We start from the raw sequence: 14,973 nt of genomic DNA, 5'->3' as shown, positions 1-14,973 counted from the left end.
TACCCCTGTGATGCCGGCACAGGTTCAGATTGCCGGCGTCCGCGACAGCGACCGCGCGGCCGCCGCTACGAAGCGAAAACGCCGAGACAGCGCGGCCGAGTGGTAAGTCGACGTGACATACGTGCATTTTATACTGGCTTATATGCAATTTCTCATCTCCGTCACAGGTGCACATGCGGTTCGTGCCGCTCAATGGACACGGGACGTGAAGACGTCTGCTGTCGGGACGTGCCGGCAGCAATGCGAAAAATGCCCGTGGGGTAAAACAGCCGCAGAATTTCAGGCGTCGTGCCTCACAGAAATTGTGGTGCAATTAGCACTGCAGATGCTTGAAAACCAGGGAGTTTTCAGGAACACCCCACTGCATGAGTAAGTTCTCAATGTAAAGTAGGTTGCTCATCTTGCCATTATGATAGGATACTTATGTTGTGCTGCTGTCAACATCGTTTTCGCTTGTTTAGATGCATAAAGTCAGATCAAATTTCCCTCTAAACATAATGCCATGAATTATATGAAGGTTCATAGATATTTAGCTCGTAGTTTGAGCACAAGAGACTATTGACTTTTATTTTTTTATTATTGCTCCTAAAGCCTACTTTGGCTTTGTTACACTATCAACAAACAAAATGTACCATCATAAGGTATGTTTTACATCAAGCACATTAGAATAAATTCAACTCCAGGTGATAGTGCAGGTGATGCCTTGCTGGAAGACTGCAATGTCAGGGATGTTATGATAGAGAAAAGTGGAAAACAAAATTAGCAGTTTCCAATATTTGCCTGATGGGGGGAAATGCCATTGAGTTACCTTTGAGTAAAGTTTGCTCTTTGCTCCTCATCGGTGGCAGTATGCCTTTCTCCAGGCAATGCAATGCTCTTCCTTAGTTGCAGCGACACCTGATGAAATCTGGTATTGATAATCATAAGTCTAGGGACATATAGTTGCACTGCCAAGAGGAAGCGTAACAAGCAACTTGGATGCCTACCCCAAAATAATTTGGCACAAATTTGGCACTGATGCCTTGCTGGAATTCTGGGACTCTTACGCTCGAGGAAAGTGAAAAACAAAATTAGCAGTTTCCAATATTTGCCTGAGGGAGGAAATGCCATTGAGTTACCTTTGAGTAAAGTTTGCTCTTTGCGCCTCATCGATGGCTGTATGCCTTTCTCCAGGCAATGAAATGCTGTTCCTTAGTTGCAGTGACACCTGATGAAATCTGGTATTGATAATCGTAAGTCTAGGGACATATAGTTGCACTGCCAAGAGGAAGCGTAACAAGCAACGTGGTTGAAAAGTGCCTACCCCAAAATAATTTGGCACAAATTTGGTACTGATGCCTTGCTGGAATTCTGGGGCTCTTACGCTCGAGGAAAGTGACTGGGAAAGGAAAAGACTGCAATGTCAGGGATGTTATGCTAGAGAAAAGTGGAAAACAAAATTAGCAGTTTCCAATATTTGCCTGAGGGAGGAAATGCCATTGAGTTACCTTTGAGTAAAGTTTGCTCTTTGCTCCTCATTGGTGACTGTATTTATTCTTTGAGTTGGTCACTATGCAGTCTTTTTCTTGAGTTGGTTCTTGAAGAGTGAGTGTGTCAGCATGAAGTACAATTTCCCTCTTCACTGAGTATCCGACTACCGAAGCGATCACTCACCTTACATGTCTTATCTCAAATTGTGCTGCTTCTTGTGTGATTGTCAAGCACTTTCCTTGCTATAAAGGAAACAAATTTGTTGTTCACCTAATGATATGGCTTTTTCTTCATTACAGGAGATACCGCCATGTTGCCTACAAACAATGCACATCGTGGCTTTGGGGGCGCCTCGAAGAGGGAGATAGGCGTGTGCTGCCATCCTGCGTAGTGTGGGCCATACGGGACAAGTTTCCGTCTACATTTTATACCGGGTTCAAACCTGCACAATAGTAGCTAGGATGTATATATAAATATATACTCTAAACCTATTCAGTACAATGTTGCTTGTTTTTGGCTCATACCTGGAGTTTCGCAGCACAGGCAGCATGCACAAGGCCGTAAGCGGTGTTGCCTGGCCTCTATCAGTGCCTGCTTATCCATGGGGGGCTGGCTGCTTGTCAGGCTGGGGAGCTCCTCAGGAGGGTTTGCAGCCCATGCTGCATCAAACGTAGGCCACCTATCGCACAGCTCTACCACTTTCTTGAGAAGCTTGTGCACATAGTCTGAAAGCAACAAGAATGCATGGTTATGTATGGTTTACATACTGAAGGTAGGCTCCTCCTTGATGGGCAGTACAACATACTCTCCAGAGTACACCTTGGACCGTTTCAGAAGCTAGCGTAGTTCCTCGTCCTCCGTGAAAGCATGCGCCCTGGCAGAGTTCTCATTGAAATGTAGGATTGCGAGATATGTCCTACACATTAACAACCAATAAACATTCTCTGATGATGCCTACATACCTGCACTTCATGGTTTTGGGGCCATACCCAACAGACTTTGGAGCAAACCTGATGAGGAGGCTGTGGAATGCCTCCAAGCTTGAAGTCTGCACATCAGGAGAAGGCTCGGGATGTCCTTGAGGAGGTACTTTGACAATGTTATACTGGCTAGCTTTTTCTGCGGCTGTGATCCTTCAAAAGAGCATACACTATATTATGGCTACTGCAGAAAGGAATAAATAGTGCCAATGCGCAGTAATTTGATAGCAAAATACTCACCAGGAATCGCTTGGTCGCTTCGTGTCGCCGAGGAGAGGGCGCAAACAGCGTGTATAAGAACACTCGTGACCCTCATGGACATTGCAAACATGGTTGTTGAGGCTCTTCCACATTGAGAGAGCTTGCTCTGTGTCCCCTTCACAGTGAGTGACACAGAAGTAAAGGTGGTTGACAACGGGCTTTGTCCACAGCTCAAGTGCTTCACACCCCTTTGTCTTGCTCGCACTCATGAGCTTCTTGCGGATGCCTATATTTCAAAACTAACAGAAAATACACTGATCTCTCAGCACCATTTCAGTACACCAGTACCCTAAGCACCTACCTTTGGAGACATGCCAAACATCAAACTGATGCTTCAGAGTTGGATATGATGTGCGCATGTCTCACACTGGCATGCCTGTCTGTTGTTAGGGTGTCTACCGCAACATTGAAGTTTTTCAGCCCTTCCAGCCCACGTTTCAATGCTTCCAGCTCCATGTGGTAACTTGACGCCACTTCATTTGACTGTTGATTATTTTGTCATTAGCTACTTGTCACACCAAATACTCCAGACAGATATTTACAAAGCAGCCACACACCTGGACCTGGACAGTGTGCATGACTTTGTTTAACTCGCAGTTGTAGAAGTTGTAGGAAAGGTATTTTGCATTATGTCCAGGTGAATCACACCGTCCGTCAGCAGCTAAGTTGATTCTCCTGCCCTGCATCTCAACCAGGAGTGTGGCTTGGTGTTGTATCCATACCTGCAGCAGGTAGAAAGCACATTAGTAATGGGGCTACTTTTCATGATATACAAAATCCGTGAAAGAACAAATATTAACAGCGCATACCTCTGTTATTGCGGGAAGAAGGTAGCCTCGATGGTAGCAGAAAAATTAGTTGTCACAGATGGCCTAAAGGGTAAAAATAACCGCTAAACTTTGTCTAGATACATCTAGTTCCTAGGGGCAGAGTATGGACATACCTTGACATTTATCAGTTGAAGCATACGCAGTGTTGGTATTGGGCTGGCTCTACTGAATAGAATGGCAGCTGACAAAAGCACATTCCCAGCAGGCTTATTGGCTATGTACGGCTGGCTTTCCCAACAGAAAATGTGGCCATCTGGACAGTAGCACTTCACTCGAAGCAGGGATCCGACACCGCTGAATGACGAAGTGCATGGACTCAAACATGTGGTACATACACGAAAGAGTTCCTTCAGTTTGCTTTCAAACACTATGTATTTTGGCTCCTCCTGTGGATCCACAGACCGGTATTGAAGGCGGTCACTGCAACAAGTTGGCATGTAACATATATAAATATACCCAGAGAGAAACCCAAGATATTGAAGTACAACTGTAATTACCTGAAAACACTGTCGTTACTGAGTACATATGTAGTGTCTGCTGGGTTTTCGGTATCACCGACACTGTCTCTGTCACGTCCATAACTGGTGTGGAACAACGCTTTGGTTCCCATTGCACTGCGGTGTCTTGTTGGTTAGCTTGATGGAGCTCCTCACTTGTCCGGTTGCACGATGTTTGCATCGACTGCCAAGGAAGTCCACTGTCCTGTAGCTGAGTTTGACAAAGCTCTTCACTTGTCTGAGTACATGATGTCTGCAGCGCCGCAACATTACGATTTGCTTGTGTGCCTAGAGGTACAAAATCCTATGAGCCACATGTTACACTTATGTCGTTATGTTGCTCATACCAGTTGTCCTAGTCTTCATAAGTACTTTTTGGGTCCATCTTGACTCCTTCGGTGGAGAATACTGTGCGCCTTTCTCTTCGGTTGAACGTGTGCTTTTGAGCTGCTTGCACCCACAGTTCATGCACTCCAGGGTGTTTGGAGGGGTCGTGTCGAGCTACATTGAAGAAATGTTGAAGAAACACAATGGCAGAAACCGTGCTAATGTACATTACTCGGAACTTCCAACCAATCTTCCATTACCATGATCTCACTCCGATAAGGCCCGACTGGCGGTGAACATCACAGACTGTATCGGGTCTGACACAGTTCTTTCGAGGGCTGGGTGTTGACATGGTGTTGCTTGTTGTCAAGACATGTGGAGGCAGACTCAACAGACAGATTCAGCACAGGCGTCCCGAAGATTGCCCCAGATTTTATTTTCTGTTGAGATTATTTCCACACACAATGACAACAAGCTACAGCATGTCAACATCCTGCCACTCCTCGAAAGAACATGGGTCAGATTCGGTACTGACTGCAGTGTTCTCCGCCAGTTTTGTGCTGGTGCTAGCATTGGAGCTAGGTCATGGTAATAGGAGATTGGTTGGAAGGTTTGAGCCCTGTACATTATGGTATGACATCTCCATGGTAAACCAGATTATTCCTTCCCGAATCAGGATAGGAGTAATTGGGGTTGAACCTGATTTCTCTTTGGAAACCATGTATCACATAGAGTCACATGTTATTTGCAGTACTTTGTGACAATTTGCATGCATATGTCATATATAAGTAGTATTGCAATGTAAGAGTCGACACTCACATCGGGAGACAGAAATGCAGGGGAACAACAACAACATAGATGAATGGATGATGATGATGTGGGATGTTTCCCTGCGTTGAGTGCAGGACCCTACCCCATTCCAAAAGGGTTCACATGAAAGGATGACGAGGGAAGGAAACCCCTACAGTTCGTGAAGGAGGCCGGTGGCCCTCAGAAAGGAAAGAAGAGCGCCAAGTGCACGGCACTGGTGTCCAGGGTTACTCCATGGGCCGAGAACTTTGCAGGGGAAGCACGCACTGTTTCAGATGCGTGGCTGCTTTCTTCGTTACCATGTTGGGAAGCCTGTAAATAATATTGCGAGTCGCAGTGCAGCATCAATAAATGTTACTGTAAAAGGCATGTGTACCTGCACATACACACAACATGCACTCTTAGATCAGGTAACGTCTTGCACACGGGTCTTGCAGAATACCGTTCAGTTACCGAACAGTGTATAGGTTATAACTGAGCACGCTGGAGCACCGTAAACTTGATAAGTTGGTTACATTGGCAGACAGAAGTGCAGGGGAAGCACACACTGTTTCAGATGCGTGGCTGCTTTCTTCGTTACCAGGTTGGGAAGCCTGTAAACAACATTGTGAGGCAGTGCAACATCAATAAATGTTACCGTAAAATCATGTCTCCTACAAAACCCAATGCCACCATATACTCACAAGAACCATGGAGCCAGTCCATGCAGTCTTACCATCACTAGCTTGGCTGTCACATCCTTCTGGGATACACAGGCTGGCCTGCATTAGAGAAAGTGACTGACACAAAGAAGGCTCAAACCCGCAAGACAGAAAACATCCGTATGTGCATATACGTACATATACGTATGGGGTATGGGTGTGTATATTACACGACACGTTGTAATACGTACCTTGTTTTTCTGTTGCACTGCATGCTGATTGCCCGTCGGCAGGTTCAGCGACGGCGTCGCGCCAGACGTCAGTCTACCTCGGAATCTCCCAACTCCGGACTCGTCCGCGAGTGCCATGTTCAATACGTAATCGTCCGATCGGAAGTGCAAATAACAGAAGGAGATTTCGAAGTTCTGTGGGACGGCATCACGTCCTATCAACCTCAGCCATGTGGTCCGTGCGGGTTCGTTCCTTGGAACCTTGTGGTAGCGAATACCCGGTCCCTTCGTCCACCAGAGCGGGATTCTTTGGTGTTTACACAGCCAGGAACGCCGCACACACCACATCAGGGTTCAGAAAGGCTGCTAAATGCCGAAGGCCGGCACAAGAAAAACGTGTTTGTAATGTTTTTTGTCCCGTTTCGGTTCAAGCGGATATACTTTTTTGTGCTTCCTTCCTCTCTTTTTTTTCTTTTTTCTTTATTGTTTTCTACTGTTGTCGGTTCGTTCCGGAGCCCTAGCTTGGAAAGCTGCTCCTGTTTAGTTTCGGTATAAATGAGAATGTGGGGGCAGAGTGAACAGTCCACCGCTCCTCGAGTTTTCACGGTGCTGGCACGGTGCAGGTTTTCCTCCACTCGCATACGCGTAAGTGCGAAACTAATGTACACGTAGTCCTAGTTGTTTTATTTAAAAAAATCTCTATTAAAAATGGCTACGACCACGAAGTACGCGTTTGTGGCACCCCGTTTATTTTGTGTGTGTGTTTCAGCTTGGACAAATTTTTATAAAAAAGTCACGAGAGCACGTCATTTTCACAGTTGAGTTCTACAGGCGTGTATCTTTTCCAAGAAAGACTATAATGACTAATAAGGATGACTAATAAATTAAGTTCATTAATTAACTACAATAAGGACGTCTTGAACAAAAGCCAGATACCGATATAACAGACTGTCCTAGTTAAAATCCACACCATGTTTAAAAATTTTGAAATACGTACGTGTATTAAAATAAACATACCTGAATTTTGACATGCAAATGGACCAAAACCGAAACCGTGGCAACCACGTTTGGGGTGGTGGTCTTCACGGTACGGGATACTTCTGTATGTCGACTGCGCTCGCAACCAGTGGCGTAGCCAGACCTCCAGGGTGGGGGAGGCTCGATACGACCCCCCCCCCCCCGCTGATCCTGTGTCGACAAACAACACACACGTGAGACAACACAACACAACGCAAACTGAGGATTACAAAAAGGAACGAAAATAGTTGATTTAGACGTTCACGATACGATTACATGTATAGGCTGTCATGACCAATGAGGTGGTGTCTCGAGATTGGAAGTATTTTGAAAAGCTCATACTTTGAAAGCCATTCAAGAGTCCTTCTTAGATAGACGCCATGAACCGCAAAAACTTTCGCGATCGTCACACTGGTCCCCCCACCCCACCCCATACATTATGTTCTCGGATTTGCACTATTTGTGTGGGTCGGTCCGTGGCAGGTAGTGGGGGGGGGGGGGCTCGTGCCCCCCTAGCCCCCACGTGGCTACGCCACTGCTCGCAACTATAGTGTCTTGGCTCAGAAACCGTATGTTTCTGGAACGTAGAGAGGGACAAAGGAATCACAAAACACGAATATACTTCAAGTACACTTCTCCTTAGGGAAGCGAGAGATTTATTGACTCTACGTTGCACTAGTGTCAGCGCGCTGAACAGTTGAGCTGGAATTGGAATTAGAATTGGAAACGAATCAAAAATAATAATAAGTAATATTAAAAAGAAAAATAATGAAAAAAGCGTTATCTGAGCTCATCGAGCTTGGTTCACTCTGGAAATTGTTGCGCCGACGACTGGCCCCACGTTCGAACTTACCTAAAATTGCTCCTCTGTTGAAATGTCCTTCTCGGCTCGCATGGCCGCGCCCATGAAATCAGCAATCAGCTGTTCTCGTTTTGTGGAGTGTGCACCAAACTGTTTGTAGTTCAAGCTACAGGTACTTAATACGAGTGGGAGAGCTTCGGCAGTCTTCCTGTGGATTCGTGGGTGCATCAACAAAGATGGGCATAGCCTTCGGGATGTCTGTATGTGTGACAGCCGGTGTCTTTCTCCGTCTGCTACGTCGCGAGACAACTGAGATCACCGTCTGTGCGCGTTCAGGAAGCTTGAAATATGCCCTGATACATATACAGTAATATATACCTTCAATATACGCCGATACAAGTAGTATATGATCAGCTCAACTAGCCCACAACTCACACAGTGGCCTGGACGCCATTAATGAGCAATTAGAGCTAATTGGGACCCCCCACATTAATCAGGATAATTCAGGGAGTCATTACACTAATTGGGGACAATCTAGGACGTGTCCAGACCACTGTGTGAGTTGTGGGCTAGTTGAGCTGATAAAAATAAAAAAATAGATAGAGATAGAGTGGAGAGAAGGAGTTTAGTTGAAGATCAACGACGCCATCTTGAAGGAAGCCGTCCGGAACGGCCGCTGACTGTCGCTGGGCGACGGAGCACGAGGGCAGGTTTCAAAGCATCGCAGCTGTGAACACCAGTTCCGGACATCCTGTGACGTCAGCTGTGACGTCATCATGGCATGTCTGGGCAAGTTAGGACAGCTCTGGACATGCAAGGAGAAAAACACTCGTAATACAGAGGCTGGGAAAGCAAGAGTATGCAAACCATCAATAGCTAACAACAAAAAGAATTAGTTACACAACAAACGAGCCCACCAGAACAGGAGCGCAGAACCATGCGACTGCTCCATCCGAGAGGCAGGCAGAAACTGACTCGTAATGCTTTTTTTTTTCTGCTGTATATAGCCCCACAGCTGCACCCCCTAGCGGTTACTTTCTCAACTAATCTCACAACAAAATTATTAAGAATCACGCCAGCGCTACTCCCGGTCCCAAGGCAGAAGATGATAGAAAATGGCAGGAATGCCCGGACAACAGCAACCAGCACCCGACGTGCACGGGCACGAAAATCGCAAACAAAGCGGGAACAAAGTTGGCGAAGCATTAGTTACACAACAAATCACCTCACCACAGTAGGAGCGCACACCGATGCGACTGCTCTCCGTGACAGCCAGCCAGAAACTGAGCGAGCGCGGGGAGCGCACGTCTGCTTTCCGCGACAGCCGGAGAGAAACTGACTGGGGCGCCGCTCCGCGGCCGCTACGCATACGCGCTCCTAGCGCCCTCTGGGGCGACCACCTCCGAGAGGCTAAGAGTGAAGAGCATTCCTGCGCCCCCTGCTGGCCATTCTCATTGGTCGTGAGGCTAAGAGAGAAGAGCATTCCTGCGCCCCCTGCTGGCAGTTCACATTGGTCCAGACATCATCCTATTGTCTCAGGGCTACACTGTTCTTTTCCACTAATGCTCCTTTGGTCAATCTGCAGTGAAGCCACGGTATGACGTCATCATGCACCTGCGTGGCTCAAGGACGCGTGCGCTCTAGACAGGGGACCTATTATTTATTGAGTCACTACCCCAAGGTTATTTCCTTTATTCTTCTATAACGATTGCATAGGAAACTATTGCAGAAGAGCACCATGCATGAAAACTGATCGTAGGAATTCCAAAGTCTTACTAAATGAGACTTGCAAAAGAACAAAATATCCTAACATGTAACTCCATCAATGGCTAATAAGAGGACTAGGCACTCACAAATCAACGCGCGCAGAACTCAGGGCAGCACTATCGTCAAGACGACAATGTTCCTTGTCAAAAAAGAAAAAATACAAAGCATTAACACAGGAAAGCATGCATATCGGAGCACGTCAGGACAAATTCGCACGACTGTTGGGCAACAGAGGAAAACGAACACTTGAACAGAGTGAAAAGATGCTCACCATCATTTTTCCCGTTCACAGCATTCCCTCATTGTAAATCCGCTCGTCACAAAATCCACCTGCATCGTCGAACACCATTCACCAGTGACGAACCACAGATCCGCACCCCATCAGAGGCAGACAGAACCCCACCTAAGCTATGCTCTTCTACTGACGATCAACGCAATTGCCAGGATCATAATTACCGTGTCTACACCCGCCAGTGTCCAAGAGAGAAGTGAATCCTTGCGCCCCCTGCAGGCCAGTCTCATTGGTCGTGACAGCATCCTATTGTCTCAGGGCTACCCTGTTTTTTTCCACTAATGCTCCTCTAGACAAGGTCAACCTGCAGTGAAGCCATGGTATGACGTCATCTTGCAGGTGCGTGGCTCAAGAACGCGTACGCTCTAGACATGGGACCTGTTATTTATTGAATCACTATCCCAAGATTATTTCCTTTATTCTTCTATAACGATTGCATAGGGAACTATTGCAGAAGAGCACCATAGAAAAGAGGAGATTATAGCATTTCATTCCCAAAGTCTTACTGTACAGGGAAAAAATGGTGCAGCAAGACATGTTCATCCCACCCGAGAGCCAGGTAGATAATTGAATAATGATGCTTTGTTCCTCCTGAATAAAGTCACACACCTGTCCCCCTCGCGGTTACTCTCTGAACTAAATGAATCGCAAAAGTATTAAGAATAGCACTATTCCCATTCAAGGCAGCACTATCGTCAAGAATATTCCTTGTACAAAAAGAAAAAAACTACATGTAGAAGGAAAGCATGTCAGAACAAGCCCAGGCATGTCAGCGCATGTTTGTCAGACAACAAGGGGGAAAAAGCGAAAAGAAACAAAGAAGGAAACCAGCATCAAACTATTTCCAAGCACACGCACTCCTCTTGTTCAAAAACAGTGCTCATCATAAATCTGTCCAGGGGAATACACACCATTTTGCTACACTTTTTTCAGTAACAGTCAACGCATTGCTACAGACTGCGTGACATCATCACATCCTGTCTGAAGAAGACACCGGCAAAGACTCCTATTAATTATTGAATCGCAAGATTATTTCCTTTGTCCTACTCTGAATGACATTGATTCTCTCATTAAAATTCAACAAAAAAGCACCCTGCATATTAACTATTTTCACCCCAAAGGCTCATCATGGTCATTAGAATTACAGTAAACTACCACTGCTCCTTAAAATAATAAGTGAGACCACTCAACGTCACCTCCAGGCTTATGTAATACATGACCCTTTCTATGCTCATACATTCGTTGTCTGAGGCTACACCTGCGAGCAAAAACGCGCGGAAGCCGGGTGGGCAAAGTTCCATTCGCGCATCGCGAGCATAAAGGCGGGAAAGCCTGGGAGCAAAGTTCTATTCGCGCACTCCAAAGCACAAGACAGAACGCCTTTACGGGAACATGATGGCATTCCTATACTATATTAATGATTATTGCATTGCAGTTTCGAAAAGCTTCTACAAAACTATAATTTTAGGAGCCCATTAAAATTCAACTTTCTATGGAAACTATAATTGCCCTATTACTTGGATCGCTACTAATGAAGCGCTCCAATTTTTTCTCTCTTCCCATTTCAGCCTTGTCATGCAGTGAAGCCGACTCATATCCAAAATAATTAATTTACACTGAGGGTGCCGTGCTTCAGGAATTCCTATCCTGCGTTCAGATGCAAGCATTTCTTCACGGATACCTTTAACAGCTGACTTCCTCAACATACCGAGCTCCTAACAACATCTAACAAACAATCAGAGAAACCCACTTCTCAGCTGCACCATGCGACTTTCTTCTGCGTAAAATCGGTGATTTGAGGAAGAGAGCAGCAAAAATTGCGCGCACTTGTGCTTGACTTAAAAAACCTGAAGCATATGCCAATAAACTAAGAAAAAGACACTCAGGTCTGGTATGTGATAGTGCCACATACGCAGACGCATTGCCCTTGCGTAAAGAAAGCACAGGACAGGGATACACAAATTTCCTTAGGTGAGCAGGGAAAAGGCTTAAGACCTCAGGTCACCACACATCGCCACGCGGCTAGCACAACATGACACCAACAAGATACTAGCAGCGGGAAGAACTGCAACACTGCTAAACAAGTCCAGACATGCCACGATGACGTCACAAATCAGGAGAAAAAAAGCACACGCATGCACGCACAGAGGACAACGCATTAAACACACGGAGCGCTCAGGAATAATCGTAGCGTTACCGCACATCGCTACGAAGCTCAACATCTAACACAAGACGACAACAACAACAAGATATTAACGAAGGGTAAAAATTGCAACACTGATCAAGTCCAGACATGCGACATCGCATACAAAACACTGCTCATCGGGGAAAGGGCCTAAGCCCGCGGCGGATCATCATAGAGCATACACAACTTCATTTTTCTACTTCGCGTAAACTAAACGCGGTCTGCTTGGAAAACGACGTACACATTTTCTTAAGGAGCAGAGAAATATAGAAATTTCTACTCCGTGCTCAGATACCAGCATTTCTGCTCAAAAACCTGCAAAATTAAGCACTGCTTACTTCGTCAAGATATCGAACACCCAACAAAATCAAACAAACAACCCCACTTCCACTGGTAGAACACTATTCAGCTTTTACGCAGGAGGCTTTCTTCTACATAAAAGTAGAGAAAATAAGAAAAAGTGCAGCGAAATATTACACGCACTTTTGCTTGACTTAAAAAACCTGAAGCATATGCCAATAAACCAAGAAAAAGACACTCATGTCTGGTATATGATAGTGCCACATACACAGACGCATTACCCTTGCGTAAAGAAAGCACAGAATAGGGATACACAAATTTCCTTCAGTGAGCAGGGAAAAGGCTTAAGCCGTACCGCCTAGGAATAATCGGAGAATCACCGCTTATCGCTACGCGGCTAGCACAACATGACAGCAACAAGATATCAGCGAAGGGTAAAAATTGCAGCAAGAAAGACACTACTGAACAAGTCTAGACATGCGACATCGAATGCCAAAACACTGGTGATCGGGGAAAAGGGCTAAGCCTGCGGCGGATCATCATAGAGCATACATAAGATCATTTCGCGTAAACTAAACGCGGTCTGCTTGGAAAACGACGTACAAAGTTTCTTAGGGAGCAGAGAAATATAGCAATTTCCACTCCGTGCTCAGATACCAGCATTTCTGCTCAAAACCCTGCAAAATTAAGCACTGCTTACTTCATCAAGATATCGAACACCCAACAAAATCAAACAAACAACCCCACTTCCACTGATAGAACATTATTCAGCTTTTACGCAGGAGGCTTTCTTCTACATAAAAGTAGAGAAAATAAGAAAAGAGCAGCGAAAATTACACGCACTTTTGCTCGAATAGCAATAAGAGAAAAAAATAAATTAAAATATCGACACACACGCTAATAAACTGTGACAAAGACACCCATTTCTGCTATCAGATAATTATTGCATAATGCTAAATACTCATTTGCATTGTCCCTGCGTGAAGAAAGCACAGGGCAGGGATACACAATTTATCTTAAGCGAGCAGGGAAAGTCACTTCTACTCGAACAGCTTAATACAATAAAGTCTGAATTTTTGCAAAGCAAATAAAGCTTGAACAGCGCTACGAACGTGACAGACACAAACAAACAAACAAACAAACAAACAAACAAACAAACAAACAAACAAACAAACAAACAAACAAACAAACAAACAAACAAACAAACAAACAAACAAACAAACAAACAAACAAACAAACAAACAAACAAACAAACAAACAAACAAACAAACAAACAAACAAACAAACAAACAAACAAACAAACAAACAAACAAACAAACAAACAAACAAACAAACAAACAAACACTTCTATTCATTTCTATTGATAAAGGCGTAAACCACACTACAAGAACAAAGCACGCGGCTTCAGGAAAGCGTATCAAATGCATCGCAACAGGACCGGCTCTCATAAAATAGCCTGCCCAAAACGAAGACTTCACCAGGTTCGCGAGGTAATTCCATTAAAAACGCTCTCGGTCTATCCTACAGATAGCAATGCAAGCGCTGCTTCCCTTATTTTTTAAGCCACTATTCCACGCAATGGTACATAAATGTATCACTCGTGTCACATGGGTCATCACTTACTTGTCAAGTGGGATCCCTGGTTCACACATACACAGACACACACTCATATTTTCACACTCACAAACACAAAGTCTATTCTCACAACCACATAAATCCATATTATTCCTCAGGTCAATAATTATCCTACCATCGTCAAAAGATGGCTCACTCTTGTATGCGATCGCAAAGCGATAGGTCCTCGTTCCGGATGCAATAGGATATCGCCACTCGGCCGACGCGAACCAAAAAAGAAAGAAAGGAATGCGCGTTCGCTATACCTCCACAAAGAAAACGGTGCCGTGCTTCTACGCAGCGCTCATCATACAGGAGTGAATTGTCTTCTTCGTTTTCCTTTTATTTTCTTGCACCCATATATTTTGCAAGAATACTATAGAGCAGAACGGACAAATGTGAACATCATTCGCTACACACTGTAGCTCTCACCATTTTTAAACCAAACCACTTAACATGTGTTCATAGGTCTTCACTAAATAGGTGAGCCGATAATGACTCAAAATGAAATGAAATCAAATAAAATAATCATTCCAGCATCGCTGGCTGCAAGCTTGGGTACCCTGCTTGGGTCTGCTGGCGCTATGAGAGCCGGTCCTGTTGCGATGCATTTGATACGCTTTCCTGAAGCCGCGTGCTTTGTTCTTGTAGTGTGGTTTACGCCTTTATCAATAGAAATGAATAGAAGTGTTTGTTTGTTTGTTTGTTTGTTTGTGTCTGTCACGTTCGTAGCGCTGTTCAAGCTTTATTTGCTTTGCAAAAATTCAGACTTTATTGTATTAAGCTGTTCGAGTAGAAGTGACTTTCCCTGCTCGCTTAAGATAAATTGTGTATCCCTGCCCTGTGCTTTCTTCACGCAGGGACAATGCAAATGAGTATTTAGCATTATGCAATAATTATCTGATAGCAGAAATGGGTGTCTTTGTCACAGTTTATTAGCGTGTGTGTCG

The 14,973-nt window shown here is 44.9% G+C and overlaps 3 long non-coding RNA genes across 3 annotated transcripts; all 3 read right to left on the bottom strand.

The window, feature by feature from the left end:
• Positions 1-591: 591 nt before the first annotated feature.
• Positions 592-2,282, bottom strand: LOC135369189 (uncharacterized). Its single transcript, XR_010414963.1, has 8 exons — positions 2,238-2,282; positions 1,995-2,195; positions 1,768-1,912; positions 1,654-1,712; positions 1,488-1,576; positions 1,304-1,378; positions 987-1,217; positions 592-897 (listed from the first exon to the last, which is right to left on the bottom strand). It is a non-coding gene; the product is annotated as an uncharacterized LOC135369189 (long non-coding RNA).
• Positions 2,283-5,079: 2,797 nt separating this feature from the next.
• LOC135369190 (uncharacterized) lies at positions 5,080-7,540 on the bottom strand. The gene is made up of 3 exons (XR_010414964.1): positions 5,859-7,540; positions 5,552-5,768; positions 5,080-5,487 (listed from the first exon to the last, which is right to left on the bottom strand). It is a non-coding gene; the product is annotated as an uncharacterized LOC135369190 (long non-coding RNA).
• An 82-nt stretch (positions 7,541-7,622) lies between these two features.
• Positions 7,623-14,168, bottom strand: LOC135369188 (uncharacterized). Its single transcript, XR_010414962.1, has 5 exons — positions 14,033-14,168; positions 10,089-10,228; positions 9,904-9,962; positions 9,719-9,771; positions 7,623-8,670 (listed from the first exon to the last, which is right to left on the bottom strand). It is a non-coding gene; the product is annotated as an uncharacterized LOC135369188 (long non-coding RNA).
• Between the last annotated feature and the right edge of the window lie 805 nt (positions 14,169-14,973).

Source organism: Ornithodoros turicata, chromosome 9, assembly GCF_037126465.1.
Source record: "Ornithodoros turicata isolate Travis chromosome 9, ASM3712646v1, whole genome shotgun sequence".
NCBI classification, from domain to species: domain Eukaryota; kingdom Metazoa; phylum Arthropoda; class Arachnida; order Ixodida; family Argasidae; genus Ornithodoros; species Ornithodoros turicata.
Note: the sequence above shows the minus strand (reverse complement) of the source record. Positions and strands in the feature narration are given on the sequence as shown.